Source organism: Rhinopithecus bieti, unplaced genomic scaffold (genome assembly GCF_001698545.2).
Source record: "Rhinopithecus bieti isolate Rb0 unplaced genomic scaffold, ASM169854v2 scaffold_7888, whole genome shotgun sequence".
Taxonomy (NCBI): Eukaryota; Metazoa; Chordata; class Mammalia; order Primates; family Cercopithecidae; genus Rhinopithecus; species Rhinopithecus bieti.
The window spans coordinates 1,646,554-1,654,040 of record NW_016805944.1 but is presented as its reverse complement, the minus strand read 5'-3'; positions in this window follow the sequence as shown (position 1 = coordinate 1,654,040).

Here is a 7,487-nt window from a genome sequence, read left to right as displayed (position 1 = left end):
CCCCTCCCCCCCCCCCCCCCCGCTGCCGAGGACCCCGCCCCGCCAGCCCCCCTCCTACTCCAGCTCACACTGGAAGTTCATGTCCAGAAAGTCCCGCGCGCTCCGGAATGCCTCGCTGTCCATGGTGCCGGCCGGAGCGGGCGCCTGCATGGTGGGGAGAGAGGGAGCCGGCTAAGACCCCGCCCCTCTAGACTCCGCCCTCAGGGAGCCAGGGGCCGTCAGGAGCGGCACAACGCCTTAACTCAGTTCCTTCCCCCGGAAGCCCTTTACCCTTTCACCTCCCCAGCTGGGAAATGCCAACTCCTCCAAAGCCAAGTCCATGCGCCACGGAGAAGTCCAAACCCAGTCTAAAGGCTCCGGATAATTCACTTTCTCTCTTCTTTTTTTTAAGACGGACTCTCGCTCTGTCACCCGGGCAATGACGCGATCTCGGCTCACTGCAACCTCCACCTCCCAGGTTCAAGCGATTCTCCTGCCTAGCTGGGACTACAAGCGCGTGCCATTACGCCCGGCTAATTTTTGTAGTTCTGGGATTATAGGAGTGAGTCACCGCGCCCGGCGGTGTCCATCTATCTCTTTATCTCAGTCCTAAGAAGACCTGAATCGCTCTTTGAACAATTATCTATTGATCGCCTACAATGTGCCGGTAAACAGGATGAAATAACTATGAATTACTGAATGTTTACAAGGGACCAGCACTGTGCTAGATCCTGTTTTTTTTTGTTTGTTTGTTTGCTTTTTGTTTTCTGTTTTAATAATAATACTGCTGTCTGCTGTGTACTAGAACCCATGCCTACTGCTTGGGATATAATGTAGTAAATGTAGTAAAAACAACAACCGCCGGGCGCGGTGGCTCACGCCTGTAATCCCAGTACTTTGGGAGGCCCAGGTGGGCAGATCACGAGGTCAGGAGATCGAGACCATCCTGGCTAACACAGTGAAACCCAGTCTCTACTAAAAAGACAAAAAAGTAGCCGGGCGTGGTGACCCAAGCCTGTAGTCCTAGCTAGTCAGGAGGCTGAGGCAGGAGAATGGCGTGAACCCGGGAGGCGGAGCTTGCACAGAGCCTTGGCGACAGTGCGAGACTCTGTCTAGAAAGAAAAGAAAAGAAAGAAAGAAAGAGACAGAGAGAGAGAGAGGAAGGAAGGAAGGAAGGAAGGAAGGAAGGAAGGAAGGAAGGAAGGAAGGAAGGAAGGAAGGATTAAAAAAAAATACACAACAATAACCAGCCAGACTCAGTGGCTCGTGCCTGTAACCCCAGCACTTTGGGAGGATGAGGTGGATGGATCGCTTGAGGCCAGGAGTTTGAGACCAGCCTGGCCAATATGGTGAAACCCCGTCTCTACCAAAAATACAAACGTTAGCTGGGCATGGTGGCATTTGCCTGTAATCCCAGCTACTCAGGAGGCTGAGGCACAAGACTCACTTGAACCTGGGAGGCACAGGTTGCAGTGAGTATAGATTGTGCCACTGCACTCCAGCCTGGGTGACAGAGCGAGGCTCTATTAAAAAATAATTATTATTATTATTGAGAGGCCACTCCCTTCTAGAGTGGTAAGAAATGATGTGCACTCAAAGCTTCATTCAATAGTCAAAACCACCCTAGCAGGCAAGAAAGCATGGCTCAGAAACATATGTTCAAGGTCACCCTGCAAGAAGTTGGTAGTTATGGGTTTCACACCCAGATCTAACTTATTCTGGGTCATCTCCACCAGATTAGACGGGTCCCAGAGGGAAGCGACTGCTCAGCTTCCTTTCCTTGGGGTCCCCATCCAGTGGGAGGTCTGGCTCTCACTGACCCATTGTTAGCAAGAGGAACAGGGAGGTGGCCAGGGGCGGAGGGGTAGCTGTGGTCACTGGCCCAGTGGGAGGGAGCTAGGCCACTAGGAACCGGTCAGGCCAGCACCTTCTCTATCCCCATGCTAGCCACCACGCCCACCAGCTCTGCAACCACCCTGCTGCATCCACCGCTTAGCTCTGGCGGTACAGGCAGCAGGGCAGGCTGGGTCATGCTGATACCTGCCTCTGTCTGGAAAGTCGAAGGAACAGAACCTGTTCAAGCTGGTGGCTCATTTGGATGAACAGGGAGTGTGTGAATTTGGGCACTGAGTCCTCTCCACTCACTGGGCCTCAGTCTCCCCAACAGTGAAAGGAGGCAAATCACTTTTTTTTTTTTTTGAGACAGGGTCTCACTCTGTCACCCAGGCTGCAACTGTGACTCACTGCAGCCTCTTGACCTCCCAGCTCAAGTGGTCCTCCCACTTCAGCCTCCTAAGTAGCTGAGACTATAGGTACAGGCTCGCGCTACCACAGCTAGCCAATTTTTTTAAAAAATTTTGTAGAGACAGGGGTCTCACTTTGTTGCTCAGGCTGGTTTTGAACTCCTGGGCTCAAGCAGTCCTCCCGCCTCAGCCTCCCAAAGTGCTGAGATTACAGGCATGAGCCACCACACCTGGCCAAACCAGCTATTCTGAAAGGCCCCTTTAATCTCTATGAGCCCTAGACTCTGAAACTGTAAGAACCTTAGGACTGTAACTAAAGTTCTTTTGAAACAGAGCCTTGCTCTGTCGCCCAGCCTGGAATGCAGTGGCACAACCTCGGCTCACTGCAAGCTCCGCCTTCCGGGTTCACATCATTCTCCTGCCTCAGCCTCCCCAGTAGCTGGGACTACAGGAGACCACCACCTCGCCGGGCTAATTTTTTGTATTTTAGAGACGGGGTTTCACCATGTTAGCCAGGACGGTCTCCATCTCCTGACCTCGTGATCCACCCTCCTCAGCCTACCAAAGTGCTGGGATTACAGGCGTGAACCACCACACCCAGCCCGACTGTAACTAAAGTTCTACAGAGCCTAAACCCCTCAGCTAAAGAGCCTATTGTTGGAAAGCTCTGAGTCCAAGATTCTATGTTTGGAACATTCTAGAATTCTCCCATTTGTCTAACCCAGAATTCTGAGTCTTTCTGTACCACATTCTACCTAACCCAGGATTGCACTGCCCTGGAAGTCTAGATGGATGGTATAGTGGGGCTGGTAAAAGCACGAGTAAGAAGTCAGACTTCAAGAATTCAAATCTGAGGGCCGGGCATGGTAGCTTCCACCTGTAATGCTTGCACTGTGGGAGGCTGAGGTGGGAGGACTGCTTAAGGCCAGGAGTTCAAGACCAACCTGGGCAACACAGTGAGACCCCATTTCTTAAAAAATTTTTTAAAAAAAGAATCAAATAATCAAATCTGGCAGCACCACCATCCAACCCTGACCAGAGTACCTCAGTTTCCTAATCTGTAAAATGGGGATAAATAACAGTTCACCTCATAGGACTATTGTAAGAATCCACCTGGTCAGAAGGTGCAGGAAGAATTCAGGGCTCTGAGAATTCAGACCTTAGGAAGAAGAGACTACAGGAATCAAAACTCAGGCATTTAGAATTTCAGAGATACACAAACAATACTTTGTTAACTGTCTGTTAAAATAGATAAATGAGCAAGTCTGTGCAGCCTCCAATGCCAGCATTCCCGCAGTAAGTTACTCTTTTTTTCTTTTTTTTCCGTAGAGACTTGGTCTCTCTTGCGCCTGTGCTTAGGCTGGTCTCGAACTCCTAGCCTCATGGGATCCTCCCCGGCTCGATCTCCCAAAGTATTGGGATTACAGTCGTGAGCCACGGCGCCATGATCCCCAAATTTCCAAGATTCTCAGATTGCATGCTGACATCCTCTGGGTCTAAAGAAATGCCAACCCTGGGGTGGGGCTGTGGCTGGGACAGGCGATGGGGACGTCGGAGCCACCAGGGGGCGGTCACACCCCGACCCCCGCCAGGAGGGCGGACTGCGCCTGAGCTCAGGCCGGGGGAATGCGCAGCGGGTCCAGGCAGGTGCTGTACATCCCGCGGCGAGGGAGCGGGGCCGAGCGGGATACAAGGGCGGGGCGCGGGGGTGGCGCGGGCGGTGTATCTGTTCCCAGGCCTCTGCCCCTGACCTCCGCCTCCGAGTCCTCTCCCCTGGGCTCCCCTCCAGCTCTAGCTCCAGGCTCTCCCGCGGGCTCCCGTCCAGCCGCAGGTACTCTCCCCTGGGCTCCTCTCTCCGCTCCACCCCTGGCTCTCCTTCCCTGGCCTCCTCTGCACCCCAGCCAGGTTCTTTAGGGCTAAGGATCCTGTGGACTTCCTGGAGGAGTCATCTTCAGTAGGAACCGGGTCAGAGAGCCAGACTGAGCTGGGAACAGCCAGGGTGGACTCCTACATCCCTGTCGGGTCACACTGAATCTGGGAGAGGCTCCACTGTCTCTGGGACTCGGTTTCCTCCTTTGTGGACGTCTGTGGAATGGGCTACGGCCTTTCCTGCTCTAAGCCTCTACTGGGGCTTGTTATTTAGCTTCTCTGTGCCTGTTTCCTCGTGTGGACCGTGGGAGGAATTAATACCTTCACCTCAAAGGGGTATGAGGATTGAGTGACATTTATAAGCCGTGATTAAAACAATGCAGTGCGCGAAATAAAGTTCACATATACAGGATTCATAATTACCAGATGTCTTTGGCTGTCTATTATAACACAGGGTCTGGCAACAGAGTGAGGGGTCAAGACTCAATGTAATTTTTTCCCCCTAAAAGGGTCCTTTCAACTCTTTCTGAGATCATACAAGCCCTGAGTTTTGACACCCAGGGTCTCAACTTCCTGAGCGCTTGCCTCTCAGAGTCCTCAATTCCACCTGTACATTCCTTAGTCTGGCCAGTGATCACTCTCAGTCACTTAGGGATAGGGGGCTGGGAGAGCCCTGGGAGATTCCAGACAGAAGCTGGCAAAAGCCCAGGGTGTGAGCAATATCCACCCTCCAGCCTCCGTTTCTCCATTTGTAAAGAGGAGTCCTTCCTTGGGGTCAGCAAACCTTATTCAAAAGGAAACCCCTCTGCCACCCAAGACTCCTCTAGACAATGAGAGCTTTCCTACCTACCTACCAGCTCTGGGCTTGGCACACCAGAGCCCTGTCTTGGCAGCCACGGTTATTATTTTTAATTTCATTTCAGGCTATCATCAAATGTCCTTCAAGCCCAGACATTGGGAAACACCCATCTCATCAGATGCCCACCTCCCCCATTCTGTTTTAATCCCCCCTCTTAGGACGCATGGGGGTGGAGAGAAGGGGGAGACAGACAGAGGGAGGTGCCTGGTCCTGCCCTCCCCCCGGCCTCAAGGACAGACAGACACCTCCAGAATTAGCCTCTGTCCCTCCCTTATCTCCCACAATACCTCAGGTCAGACAGATGGGTGTAGAGGTGACATTTCTCACCTCAGGGTCAGGGCAAGGAGCCCTGAGGCAGAAGGTTAGTCAGAAAATCTGGCTGGGGCGGAGAGAATCCGGTCCTCCAGAGAGCTGCAGAAGGAGGAGGCAGAATCCTGACCCCACAAACTGCTGCCTGTGTGAGCTCCAAGCCTCAGTTTACCCCTTCCTCTCCGTGTAATGGTTAAATGCTCGGCTACGCAAACCTCCCAGAATCCAACAGCCGCTTTCCGGAATTCTGCCCTGGGTTCTAGAACTACCTATATAAACCCAGCTGTTTCCCACCCCATAAAGCAATAGGGGAGCCCACCTCCGCCAGGGGGTGCCCTAGGGCGGATGTCCCTTCTCTGGTTAGGCAGGTCTGACGCCCAGGTTAATGACATGTTGGGTTCGCTCAGCGGCACAGAGGAGGTTGGCGATCTGCCTCGGTGTTTTCTCTCCTCCCCCGCCCCCATCCCCGAGTCGAAAAGTCGGGGGAGAGCCGGGACACAGCCTCTGGAGGGACTCCGGGTACCTGTCATGCTCCACTTCAGGAACCCAGGCTCCACTATCCCTGCCCCACCCTTAATTCTGCTCAGAGACCTAGAAGATCGGTGGAGACAGTAGCTTGAGGGTGGCAGGGGGGTCACCCATTCCACCCTGAGTCCCACCAGTTTGAGCCTCTCATTTCTCACCAACACTCGGGGATTCGAATCCCTATACTACCCAAAGACTCGGCTTCCTAGAGCCCTCCCAGTTCGAGAGACTCAGGAATTCCAGCTCCAACGTCTCCCCGGGATGAAGGGGTCGAATCCCTCCATTCCAAGAATTCAGGCATCCGAACCCGCTTTCCTTCCCTCCAGTAAAATAGGTATCAGAGTTTCCTTCTAAGGATCCAGGTGTCGGCGCGCCCCAAATTCCGCCCTGGGACCTGGCGTCCAAGTCCCCTCCCAATCCTCCCAGGAACGCGGGTGTTGGGCTCTTTCAGGGCCTCTGGTCCCCAGGAGGGTGAAACTCACGGATCTGGACAGATCCTGGCACCGGGGGGCTTCCTCCGGCTCGGGCTTCGGCTTCGGGGAGCGGAGAACGGGGCGGGGCAGGAGCTGGGAACAGGTTAGACGACGTGACTTGGGCTGGAGGGAGGCGGGTCCCGGAGGGGAGGGGGAGCCGAGGTCGTCTCGAGCACCTTGGGACTTGTAGTCCGGGAGTGATAGGACGTAGCCCGAGACGATACCATTTGGATTCACCCAGAGTCCATTTCACAGACAGGAAGGGCGAGGCCCAGAAGCCGAGAGCGACCTGGCCGGGGAGATACAGCAGAGCCGAGAGGCCTGCCTCGCTGTGGCTGCGGGAGACTGACTCCTGAGCCCTTGCTCCACCCCTTCAGGCGCAGTTTCCCTTTTCCTGATCAGTATCCCCCCGGGTCTCTCTGAGCCCGAATCTCCCCGTCGATAAAAAGTGCGGATTGGATCTTTAAAGGATGTCCTAGCAAGAGTTCAAAATCTTAGTTTGGACTACAACCCCCAGCAGCCTCCGCGACCGACCTCGGGCGACTCTTTTCCTCGGGTCCTCTGGGAATTGTAGTCCTGGAGCCCGCAGGGGCAGCACCCCGTAGTCTCTCTCGCCCACGCGAAGGGAACCGTCTGGAGATCCCGGGGAGGGGAAATATTTCCCCTTTCCCTTGACCCTCCCTCCGCTCTGGAAAGCCTCTCCCACCTGGATAGAAGTGGTGCCCCAATTCTGGAGTAGGATCCTAAATCTTGGCAGAGGGGGCGGGAAGTGGCGCTGACACACCGGCCAGGAATGCAGTCGGGTCACCCTGTCTAGCCACCTTCCCGCGGCTCCAACCGCCGCCCAACGCGGGGCGGTCCCACTGGGAAGGGACGTGGGTGCGTCCCCCAAATCTGCGTCCACGTGCGGCTGTTTACACGCGCCCTGGGGCAGGGAGGAGTGGCCGATCAGGTCCCTTCCTGAAAGTCATCGAGGCTTCCCATGCATGAGACTAAACCCCCGAGGGCATCTACAAGTCCCATTTGATCCACAAGCGCTACACCGTGCTCAGCACCACTCCACGCGTGTCACGCTCCTGGGTCCGAGGCTCCTCCCTCAAGAACCACAAGCTCCTCCCCCTATGTTTCCCGCTCCCCCGGAGTTCAGAAGCCCCGCCCCCTGGCTGGAACTTCACTGAAGCCCTCCGGACGGATTGCCCCTATTTCTCCATTTTCCCGCTTCTCCCAGTC